A 19,791-nucleotide genomic window follows, 5' to 3' on the forward strand; every position below is an offset into this window, starting at 1 on the left:
ACTCTGGCCAGGAGAGACAGAAGGACTCAAGCATGGCTCCATGAAGAAGGTACTATTTGAGCTGCATCATGAATCAATGGATAAGATGTAGACAAGTCACTGTAAGGAAGGGCAGGGACATTCAAAATGAAGGGAAAAGGCCTTGTTCATGAAAAAGAGCATTGAAAGGGACCAACAGGATCAGCCCAGTGCTTTAGGAGATTGACACCTCATGGTCGCTTGATATTTTCTATCTTTTCTTTTGTATGTGTGTGTGTGTCTGTGTGTTCAGTCATGTCAAACTTTTTGAGACATGACTGTGCGTACAGACACACACACAGAAAGGCATAAACAGAAAATACCAAGTGAACATGAGGTGTCAACCTTCTAAAGCACTGAACAAAGTCCAAACTTCCACGACGGCATTTAAGGCCTCCCACAATTAGTTACAACTCACAGTAAAAAAATTACAGTTTTTACTGTAATTTTTTTACATTCTCCCATGTTTCTGCCAAATAGATTAACAAAAACAGAATAAGAATTGTATGTAAAATTTGAAAACATCATAAAAATCTGAATATTGTGTGTCTATATGCATATACAGGCTTCCCTGGTGGCTCAGTGGTCAAGAATCTTCCTGCCAATGCAGAAAACATAGGTTCAATCCCTGGGTTGAGAAGATCCCCTGGAGAAGGAAGTGGCAACCCAGTCCAGTTTTCTTGCCTTGGAAATCCCATGGACAGAGGAGCTTGGCTAGATATAGTCCATGGGGCTTCAAAGAGTTGGATGTGACTTTATATGCATATATACATAGAGCGATGAAAAGAGATCTCAGTGTAACATTGACGGTGGTATTATGGGTAATTTTATTTTATTTATACCATATCAATTTTCCAAATTAGAATGTATTACACAGTCAAAACAGTTATTTTCTAGTGTGTTAACCATGGCTAGTAAGTCTTCAAACAGCAAGTAAAAATAGCATCCTACCTGAACTTGAGACTTGGAATTCTCAGAGACCTATAAATATTTAGGGCTCTGTGATCCAGACATGGAGTGAGACAGCTGCTTTGGCTTTCTGAGTGTTTGAGTAATTGCTCTGAAGGGAATAAAAAGGAGAGGAAAGTACTTGAACAACCTTTCACCACTAAACCTCCTCTGAAATTTCTAAATAAAGCTTGGAGGGAGGGAAGATGACATGAAGAGCCTGCACACCGTCACTGCACACTCTCACAGGGCTTGGGGAAGGACTCAATCAGAATTGCTTGGCCACACTGAAGTGAAATACTGAGGTTTAAACATCAGGGTACCGTGATGATTTCAACAGCTATCCGAGAAACCACAGGTAGGTGCCTTATGCAAATTTTGACTTTATGCCTCAAGAATCATTTGCTCACTCTTTTCCAGTCTGGCATAATTTGCTACTATGGAATCTGATAACACTTAAGCAGATAAAGAAGGATTTAAGGAAATCCTGGGAAAGGAAAAATCTGTCATTTTATTAAATTACTGTGTTTGACCAACTGAATTTACTAATTCATTTGATTTCCTCAGGAATTTTCAACCAAGTAGCTCTACAATTGTGTCTACATCTTTGATATAAGAAAATTATTCTGCTTTACATCTCTTCCAGTTTCACCCTTGTTAAGCAAACTCTGCTTTGCGGCCCTTCTTCCAGCCAGGCACAGGAGACATGGGTGCTACTAGCATTTATCTGAATAACAGTAGTCCTAATTTTTCAGGCTCTCCAAACAAGTAAAGGAACTTTTGGAGTCTTAAAAGAGTTTTTATAGCTTTATCAGGAAGACAATTGAGAAACATGACTAATGGTAACAGAAACTCTAGAGGACTATATCTTTCTTTTTTCTGTTTCCTTTTGAAGAAATATATCTTCAGGATCTTCCCTGTAGCTCAGACAGTAAAGAATCTGCTTGCAATGCAGGAGACCTGGGTTTGATCCCTGGGTCAGGAAGATCCTTCAGAGAAGGGAACAGCAATCCACTCCAGGATTCTTGCCTGCAGAATCTCATGGACAGAAGAGCCTGGTGAGCTACAGTCTGTGGGGTCGCAAAGAATCGGACACAATTGAGCAATGATGCTACTAATACTACTACCTTCAGGATCTAAGGATAATGATAGCATAAACCAACATATTTCTTTTTACTCAATAAACAATGTCAACATTAATGACATGCCTAGGGGAAGAAGAACCTAAGTTTTCTTTCGGCAGTGGTCCCATTGCTTCCAGAATTAGGGTGCCTGTTTTTCAGGCTGATCAAAGCTGGGGAACAAATCCCTGTTTGATGTGTCTGGCACATTTTTAATGGTACCTTTGTAAAAACAACTGATAAGTAATATTTGTTGAGAATTTATGGCATGTCTATCCAGGATTAAGGATTTTCCCTGTAGCTTGGAGGGTAAAGAATCTGCTTGTAGTGCAGGAAACCTGGGTTCGATGCCTGGCTCGGGAAGATCCTTTGGAGAAGGGAATGACAATCCACTCCAGTATTCTTACCTGGAGAATCCCATAGACAGAGGAACCTGGCAGGCGATAGTCCACTGGGTTGCAAAGAGTTGGACACGACTGAGCAACTAACACTACTACTACTATCCTGGACTGAGTGCTTTCCATGAATTATTTTATTTAATATTCACATTAATCCAGCTAAGTACTGTTATCTGGCCAATAGAAAAACTGAACTGGAATACTTAAGTAGTTTCCCTAAATTTAGTAATTGATAGAGCTATGGAATCAGACTATGCTTGATCTGATTCTAGAATTGGTACTGTTACTCTCTATACCGTGTTACTGTTAATTCATGCACATGAAATAGACAACTACAGGCTTAGACATCTTTGAAGGACAGATTGAAAGCAACCTTAAAAAAGACATTTGTCTTAGGTATTCAGTGTGTTATGGGAAGGACAAAGGGCTGATAATACTGTTAGATAAGTTTTTGTTGTGTGTTTTCTGAAGAGAAAAGAATCCTAGATTATTAATGCTAAATATCCAAGATTATTCACTGGACACTTAACTTCCTTCTGTTGACATTAAAAGAAACTTATGAGCTACTGTGTTGAAATGGCCATCTGTCATCATGAGTGAATTTCTTGAGTGCGTGTTTGACGGTTAATGTATATTCATACCTTTTGAATTTGGAAACTTTGAAAGAAAGAAATTAAAAGTCAGCAAGAAAGCAAATGTAAAAGAAAAAAGAACAATTTTGAAAGGCAAAATAAGTGCTTTATAGTGTTCTGTACTAGTGAAAGTGAGAATTAAAGCTGCCCAAAGAGACCTGGCCTGACACCAAATTGGTGCCATTGCACCAAACAAGCAAAAAAAGTCATAAGATACAGATGGTAAAGAAAACCTAATTAATAAGCATTTAGCAGAAACTGATCACTTTGGAAAAGAGAATCTTAGCCCAAATTTTTGAGTGGTAAGCCAAATAATGACCCCCCCCCCCAAACCTCCCAAATAAAGAGTTCATGTTCTAATCTTTGGAACCTATGAATATGGTATCTATATGGTAAAAATGCATTTGCAGATATAGTTAAGGATCTTGAGATGCGGGGGGCAGGGAAGGTGGGGGGGTGGATTATCCTAGACTTGAGAAGTGGGTCCAAAGTAATCAGAAAGCTCCCTGTAAGAGGGAGACAGGAAGAACATCTGCTGCTAAGTCGCTTCAGTCGTGTCTGACTCTGTGCAACCCCATAGATGGCAACCCACCAGACTCCCTCGTCCTTGGGATTCTCCAGGCAAGAACACTGGAGTGGGTTGCTATTTCCTTCTCCAATGCATGAAAGTGAAAAGTGAAAGTGAAGTCGCTCAGTTGTGTCCAACTTGTAGTGACCTCATGGACTGCAGCCTACCAGGCTCCTCTGCCCATGGGATTTTCCAGGAACAGAGTCATTACTTAAAATTTTAAAATTAATTTCGTCTTAGTTTCTTTCCTAAATTCTTCAAATAGATACTAAGTTCTTTTTAAAATTAATTTCATCTGTTTCTTTTTCTTCCCTAATTTCTTAAAATAAATACTAAGTTCTTTTCTCCCCTTTGATTTTTTTATTACTTTCTTTAATGACAAAGTCATCTAAGAATATATATATATATGAATGTGTATATATATATATGAATGTATACATATATGTTTATGTTTTCCCCTGCCTCAGTGTTTGCTATTTCTATAGATTTTGGCAGAATATCTTTTTCATTCCTCTCTAGATAGATTGGTTATCTTTCACTTTTGATTTCTGTTTGATCCAATAATTATCTAGTAATATCAGTCTTAATTTCTAAGAAATTCCAAATTTTTGTTCATTCTATTGTTAATATTAAACATTGTCTCGGAAGTTCTAGATAAGGCAAAGCAACAAGAATGTAAAATAACTGGTTTCAAAAAGATGAGATCAAGTTATCTGCTTTTGCTGATTATATTTGAAACCCTAGAACCCCAAATGAATTTGAGTAAAACCACAACAATAACAAGCAGTAATGGCAAAATAGCTGGATACAAGATAAATATTCAAATATCAATAACTTTTCTTTATTTTAATAATGTGTAAGTGTGCTCAGTCATGTCCGACTCTTTGCAACCCAATGGACTGTAGCCTGCCAGGCTCCTCTGTCCTTGGGATTTTCCAGGCAAGAATACTGGATTCAGTTGCCATTTTCTTCTCCAGGGGATCTTCCTGATCCAGGGATTAAGCTTGCATCTTCTGCATTGGCAGGTTGATTCTTTATCACCTGAGCCATCAGGGAAGCCTATTTTAATAATAAAGACCTAGAAATCACATCCCAATTGCAAAGAAAAAAAATCCACTAATTCTGGATTATTCTTTAAATAGGTAGATTGCTAAACAGCATGAAAAGGGGAGCTTGACATGGACCTTGCTAAGATTCTAAAGCTTTTAAAATAAAAATAGAGCAGTAATAATCAAAATTTAAAAGGGGAAAGAAAGTTATGCCAAACTAGCTTTCATTTTTTTGAAGCCTGTAAATAAAAGGAGTACAATAAATGTGATGAAATCAGAATTTTGGCAAGGGTCTGAGAGAGTTTCTTTAAGTCTTTGGGGAGGATGTGGACACTTAGGATAACTGCTTTAATGACTACACAATGTGTACAGGGTGACTGGAGCAGTACCTAGAGGAATTCTCACACATGCAAGAATCTCTTCTGTGATAGACACATGGATGTGTTTCAATCAGTTCTGTGTGAAAAGAAATTTGTTACTAGCGCTAAAGAGTAAATCAACATGGATTCAAGATTTTCCATCTGATAATATCTCCCTCATTGGAATTCAGATGGTTTCTGTGAATAGGAGATGAGAGGGAGTTACAATAAGCAGAAGAGAATTATACAGAACCCTTCAACACTCATAACATATCTGGACATATCCTTGGTAACATGTTGTATATCTGCACATGGCTGCAGAGAAATTAGTGAAGGCGTCTACCTTCATGGGAAGTAGCATGACACTGACCCCAGCTTCATGATTCAGATCTGAGAGGAGGCTGAAGCTGAAGCAGGAAGTAACGAATATGCTGACTCCAAATAAGGATTTAAAAAGATCCTGATCATCACCACAGAAAAAGTTAGGTAAAAGTTAATAGTAAGTAATATAAAGCCCTATTCTAGCCCGCACTGGTCAGAACATAATTGAGACTTTAAAAAAATAAATTCTTTCCACCTTTCATTGTAAAATTTGCTGTTGTTCAGTTGCTCAGTTGTGTCCGACTCTTTGTGACCCCATGGACTGCAGCATGCCAGGCTTCCTTGTCCTTCACCATCTCCTGGAGCTTGCTCAAATTCATGTCCATTGAGTCAGTAATGCCATCCAGCCATCTTGTTCTCTGTCGTTCCCTTCTCCTGCCTTCAATCTTTCCCAGCATCAGGGTCTTTTTCAATGAGTCAGCTCTTCACATCAGGTGGCCAAAGTATTGGAGTTTCAGCTTCAACATCTGTCCTTCCAATGAATATTTAGGGTTGATTGTCTTTAGGATTGACTACTTTGCTCTCCTTGCAGTCCAAGGGACTCTCAAGAGTTCTCCAACATCACAGTTCAAAAGCATCAATTCTTCAGCACTCAGCCTTCTTTATGTTCCAACTCTCAAATCCATATATGACTACTGAAAAGACCATAGTTTTGACTATGTGGACCTTTGTTGGCAAAGTAATGTCTCTGCTTTTTAATATACTGTCTAGGTTTGTCATAGCTTTTCTTCTAAGGAGCAAGCATCTTTTAATTTCATGGCTGCAGTCACCATCTGCAGAGATTTTGGAACCCAGAAAATAGTTTGTCTCTGTTTCCACTATTTCCCTATCTATCTATTTGTCATGAAGTGATGGGATCAGATGCCATGATCTTAATTTTCTGAATGTTGAGTTTTTAAACCAACTTTTTCATTCTGATTTCTCTTCAGATCATATAAATCATTGTAAAAGGGTAAGTAATAAAAATGATGCCAATTTCGGGGAAATCACTCAAGTTGGAAATGATGACTAAAGAACTGGGATATTTAGATTATGAAGAGGAGACATAGAGATATGAAATGTGCCATCAAATATTTGAAGAACTGTTAAAAAGAATGGCAAAATAATAGAAAGAATATAGAGTTTTTAACTCAGAGGTTGTACTGTTACAGATTTTAGGATTCCTTTTAAACTTGAGATTCTAGGAAATCTACCTCATGATTTTATAATAAACCAGGAAGGCTAGGTTTGGAATGCCCAGGATCTTATATCAAAGCGAAACAACAGAACAGAGCTCAGACTGCTGGAATCAGTGCCAAAAAGTCTTCCTGTAGTGGTAATTCTAAGAAGGGCATCAAGAGGACAAGCCAAAGGGTTAGTTAACAAACAGGAAAGCTGGACAAACGTCATGGTGATGAGCACACAGAACTCAAAGAAAATGATGGCAAAGGCAACCAAAAAAGCCAAAAAATCAGGAAGCCATAATCAGAGGGACTGAAATGTAAGAGAGAAGTAAAGTAATAGAGCTGGTGGTTAAGATGATAACAAAACGACAAAGCAAGAGTCAGGTCAAGACAAGGACTATTTTTTTTTTGTTTTGTGCTGCGTGCTCAGTCCTGTTTGACTCTTTGCAATCCCATAGACCATAGCCCACCAAGCTTCTCTGTCCATGGAATTTTCCAGGAAAGAATACTGAAGTGGGTTGCCAGTTCCTTCTCCAGGGGATCTGCCTGACCCAGGGATTGAACACACGTCTCCTGCATCAGCAGGCAGATTCTTTACCACTGCACTACCTGGCAAGGATTCAGTTCAGTTCAGTTCAGTCGCTCAGTTGTGTCCAACTCTTTGTGACTCCATGGACTGCAGCACGCCAGGCTTCCCTGTCTATCACCAACTCCCAGAGCTTACTCAAATTCATGTTCATAGAGTCGGTGATGCCATCCAAGCATCTCCTCCTCTGCCGTCCCCTTCTCATCCTGCCTCCAATCTTTCCCAGCATCAGGGTCTTTTCAAATGAGACAGTTCTTCACATCAGGTGGCCACAGTACTGAAGTTTCAGCTTCACATCCATCCTTCCAATGGACATGCAGGACTGATTTCCTTTAGGATTGACTGGTTGGATCTCCTTGCAGTCCAAGGGACTCTCAAGAGTCTTCTCCAACACCACATTACAAAAGCATCAATTCTTTGGTGCTCAGCTTTCTTTATAGTCCAATTCTCACATGCATACATGACCACTGAAAAAAACCATAGCTTTCACTATGTGGACCTTTGTCGGCAAAGTAATGTCTCTGCTTTTAAATATACTGTCTAGGTTGGTCAGACTGGTTCCAAATAGGAAAAGGAGTATGTAAAGGCTGTATATTGTCACCCTGCTTATTTAACTTATATGCAGAGTACATCATGAGAAACGCTGGACTGGAAGAAACACAAGCTGGAATCAAGATTGCCGGGAGAAATATCAATAACCTCAGATATGCAGATGACACCACCCTTATGGAAGAAAGTGAAGAGGAACTAAAAAGCCTCTTGATGAAAGTGAAAGAGGAGAGTGAAAAAGTTGGCTTATAGCTCAACATTCAGAAAACGAAGATCATGGCGTCTGGTCCCATCACTTCATGGCAAATAGATGGGGAAACAGTGGAAACAGTGGCTGACTTTATTTTTCTAGGCTCCAAAATCACTGCAGATGGTGATTGCAGCCATGAAATTAAAAGACGCTTACTCCTTGGAAGGAAAGTTATGACCAACCTAGATAGCATATTGAAAAGCAGAGATATTACTTTGCCAACAAAGGTCCATCTTGTCAAGGCTATGGTTTTTCTAGTGGTCATGTATGGATGTGAGAGTTGGACTGTGAAGAAAGCTGAGTGCCGAAGAATTGATGCTTTTGAACTGTGATGTTGGAGAAGACTCTTGAGAGTCCCTTGGACTGCAAGGAGATGCAACCAGTCCATCCTAAAGGAGATCAGCCCTGGGTGTTCATTGGAAGGACTGGTGCTGAAGCTGAAGCTCCAATTCTTTGGTCACCTCATGTGAAGAGTTGACTCATTGGAAAAGAGTCTGATGCTGGGAGGGGTTGGGGGCAGGAGGAGAAGGGGACGACAGAGGATGAGATGGCTGGATGGCATCACCAACTTGATGGACATGAATTTGAGTGAACTCTGGGAGTTGGTGAGGGACAGGGAGGCCTGGCATGCTGCAATTCACGGGGTCACAAAGAGCCGGACAGGACTGAGTGACTGAACTGAACTGAAGATCAAACCAGTCAATCCTAAAGGAAATCAACCCTGAACATTCATTGGAAGGACTGTTCGTAAAGCTCCAATACTTTGACGAACCGCATGTGAAGATCCAGCTCACTGGAAAAGACCCTTATGTGGGAAAGACTGAAGGCAAAAGGAGAAGGGAGTGGCAAAGGATGTAATGATTAGATAGCATCACTGACTCAACGGACATGAATCCTGGCAGACTCTAGGGGATAGTAGAGGACAGAGGAGCCCGGTGTGCTACAGTCCCTGGGGTTGCAAAGAGTAAGACAAGACTTAACAGCCGAACAACAACAAGAAAGTCGAGCTGGCAAGTATGTTTCCCAGTAGTCCCCAACCTTTTTGGCACCAGGGGCCAGTTTTGTGGAAGACAATTTCTCCATGGACAGGGGTTTCAGGGTGATTCAAGTACATTATATTTCTTGTGCACTTTATTTCTATCGTTATTACATCAGCTGCATCTCAAATCATCAGGCATTAGATCCCAGAAGTTGGGGACCCCTGCTTTAACCTTTTAGAAAGTTTGTTTATGAAAATCTCATTTAAAGAGCTCAGAACCAATACCATCTATTGTGTTTTCATTGCTCTTGATTTTAAAAACTAAGATTGAATTGCTGGGTCATAGAACAGGTATACATTTAACTTTATAAGAAACTGGCAAGCTGTTTCCAAATGGGCATACCATTTCACCCGGCCACCACCAAAGTAGGAGAGCTCCTCTTGCTCCCATCCTTGTCAACACTTAGTGCTGTTGGTCTCTTTATTTTTAACCACTTTGGTAGATAATGGGAGTGTCATATCATGGTGGTTTTGATTCGCAGGTCAGAGAAGAGACTTTGAAATGTCTAGTTATCATTAATATATACTCTTTTATTAACTGGTTCCCCCCCCCCCCAATCTTCTGCCCATTTAAAAAATCAGGTTATTTGAATGACAATGACGGTGGTAATGATGATGATGATGATGATAGTGATGCTGTGTCAGTGTTTTTTATATGACTTGGAAACAAGTCTTTTCTCATTTTATATGTGTATTTCAGATATTTTCTCCCAGTCTGTGGTTTATATTTTTGTTTTATTATCAGTGTCTCACTGCAAAAAGAAGTTCTTAACATTTATAAATTACAAATATAAACCTTATATTATGGTTAGGTCTTCTGGAGTTCTAAGAAATCCCTGTGTACCAGAAAATCATGATGACTTCCTATTTTTTTCCCTAGAAGTCTTATAGTGTTAAATTTCTAGTTTAGTCCCATCATGTATTTCAAATTAATATTTATGTATCACATAATGTGGCAGTTGAGATTAATTTTTTTCACACAAATATCCTATATTGCACTATTATTTGTTGACTTTTCTTTTTTCATTGAACTATCTTGGTGCTTTGTCAAAAATCATTTAACTTTTAAAAATGCATGTATATTTTTGTTCTCTCTATGTAATTCTATTTCTCTCTACTTTTGTCAATACCTTACTACTTTGATTACTACAGCTTTTTAATAAGTTGATAATAAGCTTTTTAATAAGTTGATAGGTTCAGTCAGTTTGTGTAAGAGTTTCACTTTTATTTATCTTTTTAAAGATTATATTCTAGGTCCTTTGGATTCACAGATAAATTTTAGATTTTGCCTATCAGTCTCTTCAAAAAACCAACAAACAAAAAGCTGCTTAGAATTTAAATTGAATAGCCTTAGATCTATACATCAATCTGAGAGGGACTGACATCCTAATAATATTGAGTCTTCCAATCCACATGTTCATAGACATAAAAATGTTTAAAAAAATCAAATCCAGCAACATGTAGAAACAAATCTATATGTTTCTTCATTTAGTTCTGTCAATTTTTGTTTCATATATTTTGAAATTTTGTTATTAAGGATATAAGCATTTAGGATCATTCTTGATGAATTGAACCTTTTATCATCAGATAACTTCATCCCTGATTCCCTGTCTTGAAGACTCTTTGATGTTAATAGCAGACTGGTGTGACTATATCACACTTAATTTTTTATTGCATATTGTTCTACCCTTTTTTTGGGAGTGGGGATTTTGCTTTTTTAAAAAGTGTGTTTTCAATGGAGAAATAACATCATCTATTTACAAATTAGCTCTTGAAAAATACAAGTACAGATACTATAAAACAAAGCAAACTGCAGTCATGAGACACTACATGCTGCTGCTGCTGCTGCTGCTGCTAAATCGCTTCAGTCGTGTCCGGCTCTGTGCAACCCCATAAATGGCACCCCACCAGGCTCCACCGCCCCTGGGATTCTCCAGGCAAGAACACTGGAGTGGGTTGCCATTTCCTTTTCCAATGCATGAAAGTGAAAGGTGAAAGTGAAGTCGCTCAGTCGTGTCCGACTCTTAGCGACCCCATGGACTGCAGCCTACCAGGCTCCTCCATCCATGGGATTTTCCAGGCAAGAGTACTGGAGTGGGGTGCCATTGCCTTCTCCAGAGACACTACATACATCATGCAAAAGCAACAGTCTGACCTCCAGGTTATGAAAACTAGGGTTAAAAAGTCACTACACATAAAAGGTCCAAGTTCTCAGCTCTAGTGGCTCAGATGGTAAATATCTGCCTGCAGTGAAGGAAATTCAGGTTTGATTCCTGGCTCTGGAAGATCCCCTGGAGAAGGGAATGGCTGGAGAATCTCCTCATGGACAGAGGAGCCTGGTGGGCTATATAGTCCATGGGGTCGAAAAGAGTCAGACACAAATGAGCAACTAACACACACAGAGAAGGTCCAAGTTCCTAGCTTGGTAAAACCTGGGTATAGTTACATGAAACATTTAACAAATCGAATTTTTCTTCTCCAATGTGTAAACAAAATTACAAGACTAAATCTGTGCCTGGCAATTTCAATCTAACTCTGAAGCCACACAAAACATACAGACATCTTGTAGACTTCACTTGTTTCTTAGTCTGACCATCTTTTCTTCTTAGATGGTGGGAGGTAGGATAAGGTGACTGTGAAGAGCAAAGATATGAGAAGTAGAAATACTGTATACTAGACATTACAAAGAGTGGTGAGAAGTCTCAATTAATGCATAGTCTAAGGGGGAAAAGATTACACTCCAACTTTGGAAAATTAATTTAAAAGGATAGAGGAAGAGTTGAAGTACTATTATTATTGTGTAGCAACTGCTGCATTAACTATTTCAAAAAATTGCTGCCTTTAAATAAAACCCCAAGCTATATTAGTATTTATAATTGACGTCTGGACTGGGTTTATGTTTGCTGCATTGTTTTGGAAATTGGCAATACAAACTGGCAAAAAAATTTTTTATCCTGATGATACACTTCTATGTGTTTTTTTATTTAGATGTTCATATTGATGGATTTTCATTTTTTCTTGAAGAATTTCCTTTACTATTGGTCTTCAGATTGGGTGGTATTGTGCAGTGGTGTACTGTTATGCTTCAGAGGAAGGATAAGAGTACATCTAGTTCAGTCCCTCTGAGATAGCTATAACCTTTAAAAATGAAATGTCAAACCTAGGGTATATATTTGACACTGAATTTTCATTTTCCTACCCTTTTATTTTCAAACTGTTTTTATATTTAGAATATATCCCTTCTAAACTGTATATTGTTCTAACTAGGTCTTGCTTCCTCATGAGTCTTCAATCTCCAGTTTTTAACATTATTAGTTCAATTATAGTTGATATAATTATTGACATGATTGGGTTTAAATTAATATCATCTCACCCTCTGTTTTCTATTTGTTCCCTTTGTTTGTGGGGCCTTTTTTCTTCTATCTTCCCTTCAGTTGAGAATTGTTTAGAGTTTCATTCTATCTCTTCCATTTATGTTTTTTACTACCTCTTTACATGATTATATTTAGAGCTTTCTTATCTATCTATAATTAATACTATACTATTTGATATATATGTAAGACCCTTATAACAGCACAATTTGAATTTTATCTCTTCCTATCATTTGTGCTATTATTGTCACACATTTTACACTGTATGTTTAAAGCCCCAAATATGTTCTAAACCTGAAATACACCATTATTATTTTTACTTTAGTCAATTTATTTTTAAGAAATTAAGAAGAGAAAGATAGACCTTTATATTTACCCACATATTTACAATTTCTTGTTCTCTTCCTTCCTTCCTTTCAATTAAGATTTCCATTTTATATCATTTCCTTTCAGGATGAAAGGCTTCCTTTGAAATTTCTTGTAAAGCCAAGGTGCTGAAAACATTTTTAATCTGCTTCTGATTATCTAAAATTGCTTTCTTTTTTATATGATTTATTTATTTTTTAAATATAAATTTATTTATTTTAATTGGAAGTTAATTACTTTACAGTATTGTGTTGGTTTTGCCATACATCAACATGAATCCGCCACGGGTATACACATGCTCCCCATCCCAAACCCCCCTCCCACCTCCCTCCCCGTACCATCCCTCTTGGTCATCCCAGTGCACCAGGCCCAAGCATCCAGTATCATGCATCAAACCTGGAGTGGTGATTCGTTTCTTATATGATATTATACATGTTTCAATGCCATTCTCCGAAATCATCCCACCCTCTCCCTCTCCCACAGAGTCCAAAAGACTGTTCTATACATCTGTGTCTCTTTTACTGTCTCACATACAGGGTCATCGTTACCATCTTTCTAATTTCCATTTATATGCATTAGTATATTGTATTGGTGTTTTTCTTTCTGGCTTACTTCACTCTGTATAATAGGCTCCAGTTTCATCCACCTCATTAGAACTGATTCAAATGTATTCTTTTTAATGGCTGAGTAATTATTCAAAATTTTTATTGTGATAAAATATATAAAAAACTTGCCATTTTAACTACCTTAAGAGTACAGTTCTAAGGTATTATTTGAATTCATAATTGAAACTATCACCACCATTTATTTCCAAAACATTTTCATCATCCCAAAAAACACTGTAGCCAAGAATTATGCAATAACTTCTAGCCAGAGGTATCTTTTAATCTACTTCCTGTCCCTATAAATTTGTCTATTATATATATTTCATACAAACAGAACCAAGCATATCTGTCTTTTTTGTCTGGATTATTTCATTTAATATGTTTTCAAGGTTCATCCATGTTGAATGAACATGGATCAGAATTTCATTCCTTTTAATGGCTGAACAATATTCCACTGTATGTATATGATCACATTTTGTTTATCCATTCATCTGTTGATAGACACTGGAGAAGTTTCTAACTTTTGACTATTATAAGTAGTGCTACAATTAGTATTGGTATGTTGGTATTAGTTGCTCAGTTGTGTCCGACTCCAAGTGTCCGACTTCATGGACTGTAGACTGCCAGGTTCTTCCGTCTATGGGATTTCCCAGGCAAGAATACTAATATGGGTTGCCATTTCCTTCTCCAGGGAATCTTCCCGACCCAAAGACTGAACCAGGGTCTCCTACATTGCAGGCAGATTCTTTACCATCTGAGCCACCAGAAGTATTGGTATATAAATGTCTATTTGAGTTCCTCTTAGAGGTAAAAATAGAATTGCTGGATCATAGCTTATGTTTAGCTTTCTGAGGAAAGATTAAGCTATTTTCTCATAGCAGCTGCAACATTTTGCATTCTCATTAGCAATGTGCAAATGTTCCATTTCCTCCACATTCTTATCATGTGCTATATTCCTTTAAAAGAAATGATCACCGTCCTAGTAGCTCTGCTGTGCGACCTCGCTGTGGCTTTCATTTGCATTTCCCTAATGACCAATGGTGTTGAGAATCTTTTCATGTGTTTATTGGCCACTTATATATCTTTTTGGGTCCTTTGTTCATTGAAAAATTGGATTGTCTTTTTTTTGTCATTGTTGTGTTGTAGGAGCTTTTACATATTCTGGATGTTAAACCTACCATCCACATGATGTGAAGATATTTTCTCTCATTTTGTAGGTTGGTTTTTTCACTTTGTTAATCATGCTGTCTGATACACAAAAGTTTTTTTTTTTATTAAGTGCAATTTATCTATTTTTGTTGTTGTTATAGCTAAGAATATATTGTCAAGTCCAAGTTCACGAAGATTCACTTCTATATTTTCTTCTAAGAGTTTTACAGTTCTACTTCTTATACTTAGTCATTCATCCATTTGGATTTAATTTTTGTATGTGTGTGAGGCAGGGGTTCAACTTCATTTTTTTACATATGGTAATTCAGTTGTCCCAACACCATTTGTTGAAGAAACTATTGTTTCACTATTGAACAGACCTGGCACCTTTATCAAAAACCAATTGACCATAGGTATATTGGTGTATTTATGGACTCTCAATTCTATTCCATTTGTTAATAAGTCTATCCTTATGCCAGTATCATTCTCTTTCAATTACTGCAGCTTTGTGGTAAGTTTTGAAACTAGAAAGTGTGAAGCATCACATTTTATTCTTTTTTTTAAGATTAGTTTAGCTCTTCAGGACCACTTGTAATTCTATATGAATTAGACAATCAGTTTTCCCATTTCTGTAAAAAAAATCTGTTGGAATTTTGACACAAATTATTTTAAATCTGTTGTTTTCATTTTTGTTATTCAGAATAACTTCCTGAATGTAAAATCCTTAACTGATGCTTTTTTTTTTCCTGTAGCACTTTAACGATGCCATTCAATTGATTTCTATCCTTTCACAAAATTTCAGACTTCTTCCCCATGTGCTGTTCTTAGTTGCTCAGTTGTGTCAGACTCTTTGTGACCTCATGGACTGCAGCCTGCCAGGCTCCTCTGTCCATGGGGATTCTCCAGGCAAGAATACTGGAGTGGGTTGCCATGTCCTCCTCCAGGGGATCTTACTAACCCAGGGATCGAACCCAGGTTTCCCGCATTGCAGGCAGATTCTTTACTGTCTGAGCCACCAGGGAAGCCCATAAAACATGGGGGGAAACCTCTTTTATTCAAATATTAAATTTTTAACAGATTTTTTCATTATTTGAAAAAAAATTTGCTTCTTTGGTTGGGGAGCACAGGCTCTAGGCACACAGGCTTCAGTAGTGGTGGTGCATAGGCTTAGTTGCCCTGCAGCATGTGCAGTCTTCTTGGACCAGGGACTGAACCCATGTGCCCTGCACTGGCAGGTGGATTCTTATCTACTGTACCACCAGTAAGTCCTGAAAGTGTTAAACTTTTGCGTTGTTTCTTACATTGTTTCTCTTAGAGAATCTTTACTCTTCACTGAGAAATCATTCCCATTATCAGCATGCACACATGCTTTAGCATCTTTCAATATTAAAAAGGCATATATATATACACATATATTTAAAATCCTCATTCCCGACACTTCCCCATACAACAATGGCTCCATTTCTCTGCTCTCTTCACAGCTTCTGCTGCTGCCAAGGCACTTCAGTCGTGTCCGACTCTGTGTGACCCCATAGACGGCAGCCCACGAGGCTCCCTCGTCCCTGGGATTCTCCAGGCAAGAACACTGGAGTGGGTTGCCATTTCCTTCTCCAATGCATGACAGTGAAAGTGAAGTCGCTCAGTCGTGTCTGACTCTTAGCGACCCCATGGACTGCAGCCCACCAGGCTCCTCCATCTGTGGGGTTCTCCAGGCAAGAGGACTGGAGTGGGGTGCCATTGGCGCAAAATTCCCTAAAAGAGTAGTCTGTTTTTGCTGTCTCCACTTCCTCACCTTCTACTGTCTTTTAGCTCACTCTGGTGAGGCCTCTGTACCTGACCTCCCGTGTATTGCTCTCCTCATAGTCATCAGTGACCTCCAAGCTGCCGAATACAAAGGTCAGTTCTTGTCCTTGACTTTTTGGCACTCCCCTTCTCCTAGAAATACTCTCTCCTTAAGATTCTAGATCCTATGCTTTACTAGTTTTCTTCCCCCTTCACTAGACACTCCCTCTCCATGTCTTTCATGTTAATGTTAATTGCTCAGTCATGTCCAACTTTTTGTGACCCCATGAACTGTAGCCCAGGGGGCTCCTCTGTCCACAGGATTCTCCAGGCAAGGATACTGGAGTGGGTTGCCATTTCCTTCTCCAGGGGATCGTCCTGACCCAGGGATCTAACCCGGGTCTTCTGCAATGCAGGCAAATTCTTTACTGTCTGGGCTATCAGGGAAGCCCCTATGTCTTTAATGGCTCCTCCTTATCTATCCAATTTCTAATTATTGAAGTTGTCCAATACTACTCAGTCCTAAGCTTCTCTTTTCTTCTTTCAGTACGCATGTATGCATAAAGATAGATACATCTCTACATGACTTTTTCTTTCTCCCCCTTCACTTCTCCCCTCCTGAAGACATTTCCAGAAGCAAGAGTTGGCCTGCACAGCCTCCGGATTGCCAGCCCCTCACTACTGCCCAAATCAGCCCCACAGCAACCCTGCCCAATGTCTTAGACCTGAGGCATGTTGGGACCACACATGGTGCATGCAGAGCACCTTTCTGGGTTCTCAAGCTAGGTGCTCACCTCTGGACACGGACTCTGGGAAAAGGCATTGTGGCCAAGAGGGCAGTAAGTGCCTGTTGGTCAGACTCTCCAAGGAGGTTGCTCTGAAGTCTTCACCTCCCCGTCTCAGGATGAAACCCAATGCCTGGTTCTTTAGATTTGTTTCTCTGTCTCTCTCTCAGTCTCCCAACAATGGAGCAGAGAAAAAGTAATCTCCCATGGTCTCTCATCTTCCCACACTGGCCCAGACCAGGCCTCCAAGGTCGAAGGCAGAAGCAGCGGCCCCCAGGCCAGCTTCTGGACTTTGGAGCCTTTGCATTTCTTCACGTGAGCAGGAGCGTCAGCACCAGGGGAAGCAGAGGAAGATGAAGGCAGGCTTGGGTTCCGGCCAAGCTTCAGACCAGCAGCTAAAAGAATGTCCCCAAACACCCAGGGGATGGGGTAAGGGCAGGGGCCAGGCAGGTAGCCAAGAGGAGCGGGTAGCAGAGAGCAGCTAGTTAAAGACCATAGAGGCCTTGAGGTTGGCGTGCTCAAGGCCCTCGCTGAAGGTGATGAGAAAGTACACGACCTTGCGGATTTTGGCCAAGTCAGACAAGCGCTCCCTGAACTCCTGTGCCTTGGCCTCTTTCCAATCCGTGGCCTAGGAGTCTTCCTTGCACCAGAAGATGGCAGGGGGGTCCAGCAGCTGCCGCGTCATGAGGTTGGTGAGGTCGGGTGTCCAGTTCTGGAAGGTGCCCCCGATGGTGACTTTACCCAGCTTGTCCAGCATGACATGCCAGTGCTCAAGCTGCAGCCTCTGCTACTGGATGAAGTCCATGCGGTACTTGGACTTAGCTGGTCTCAGCAGCTTCTTGCCATCCTGACGCTTCTTCCTGCTTCTTTCCTCGTGCAGCCAAACTGGAGAGAAGCTTCTCTTGATACCCTTACTTCCTGGCGATCTCAATTAGTTCTCTGTCTTTAAATCCTCTGGGTTGGGAAGATTCCCTGGAGGAGGGCATGGCAATCCACTTCAGTATTCTTGCCTGGAGAATCCTATGGACAGAGGAAGCTGGCAGGCTATAGGGTCGCAAAGAGTGGGACACGACTGAAGTGACTTAGCAGCATCATATTCTCAAACTTATAACTATTATATCTATCAGATCAGATCAGTCACTCAGTCGTGTCTGACTCTTTGCAACCCCATGAATCGCAGCACACCAGGCCTCCCTGTCCATCACCAACTCCCGGAGTTCACTCAGATTAACGTCCATCGAGTCAGTGATGCCATCCAGCCATCTCATCCTCTGTCGTCCCCTTCTCCTCCTGTCCCCAATCCCTCCCAGCATCAGAGTCTTTTCCAATGAGTCAACTCTTTGCATGAGGTGGCCAAAGTACTGGAGTTTCAGCTTTAGCATCATTCCTTCCAAAGAAATCCCAGGGCTGATCTCCTTCAGAATGGACTGGTTGGATCTCCTTGCAGTCCAAGGGACTCTCAAGAGTCTTCTCCAACACCACAGTTCAAAAGCAACAATTCTTCGGCACTCAGCCTTCTTCACAGTCCAACTCTCACATCCATACATGACAACAGAAAAAAACATAGACCCTGTTTGATACCCTTACTTCCTAGCCATCTCAATTAGTCCTCTGGCTTTAAATCCCATCTATAGTCTAATGACTCTCAAATGTGTAACTGTTATATCTATTGTCTAAACCACTTTTCTGAGCTCCAGACTCTAGTAAACAGCTGTACTGCCTAGTTGCTATGTTCACTTGGATATTTAACAACCACCTCAAATTTGATATATCTGAAATAGATTCATTCCCTGACTACCTCCCAATTTTCCTCTTTCCTGACATCCCCAAAAGCGTTTCTCCCTTAGCAATTCACAATTTAGTGATATTCCATTATCAACCCTGGAAATCATCCTTGGCCTTTCTGTGTATCGCATATGATAAAGCTGGCCCATTAGCATACTCCGTTGGCTTTGTTCGCTATAGCCTCAATCTGATCACCTTCATCTCTATCACTGTATCCAAGACACTGTCATCTCACACCTGAACTACTGTAGTAGTAGCTTCTTTGATAGTTCTTACTTCAACATTTGTTTCCTTTAAAAATCTATTTCCCTCTCAGCAGTCAAAATTCGGAGTAAATTGGCTCACACCAAACCCTCTCTTAAAGCCTTCCAACTGCTTCCAGTGAATTTGGAATAAAGTCATAGTTATGCTGTTAAGATTCCAAATAATCTGACCCAGTGGCTTCCTCAGCTCTTCCTCTCCTGACCACTCTACTTCAGCCGTGTTTATCTCCTTAAACTGTGTCAAGCTTGTTTCCAACTTGGCTCTTTTTATGTCCTCTTTGTTCAGCTTGGAACATTCTTCCTTTGGGTCATGTCATGGTTTGTTTTCTCACTTCATTCCAAACTGTCTAAATCGGGCCTCCTGTGAGAGGCCTTTTCAATACCCTCTATCTAAAGTAGGTCTTCACACAATAGTATATAGTTCCTGTAACCCTTTGTCCTGCTTATTCTTCATCGCCCTTAGTGCTTCCTGGAAATAATACATTTATTGTTTACTTTTGTGCTCTCTCACTAGAATATCAGCTGCTTGCAAATAACAGCATTGTCTTATTGCTTATTGCTATATCTCTGGGCCCTAAAATAAATGCTCAATAAAGATTTATTGATTGTGTGACTATATTATAT

At 39.7% G+C, this 19,791-nt stretch overlaps 1 long non-coding RNA gene across 2 annotated transcripts in view; it reads left to right on the forward strand.

The window, feature by feature from the left end:
- Positions 1–1,011: 1,011 nt before the first annotated feature.
- The window catches only part of LOC147375901 (uncharacterized), a 64,013-nt gene continuing 45,233 nt past the window's right edge, over positions 1,012–19,791 (forward strand). Inside the window, exons 1-2 of one of the 2 annotated variants that reach the window (XR_015160578.1) lie at positions 1,012–1,324; positions 1,862–2,024. This is a non-coding gene — a long non-coding RNA (uncharacterized LOC147375901). The remainder of the gene's footprint in view (positions 1,325–1,861; positions 2,025–19,791) is intronic. The other variant, XR_015160579.1, reaches the window with a different exon arrangement.

Source organism: Bos grunniens, chromosome 3 (assembly GCF_055505025.1).
Source record: "Bos grunniens cultivar Pamir isolate PY7600 chromosome 3, Bosgru_T2T1.0, whole genome shotgun sequence".
In the NCBI taxonomy this organism is placed as follows: Eukaryota; Metazoa; Chordata; class Mammalia; order Artiodactyla; family Bovidae; genus Bos; species Bos grunniens.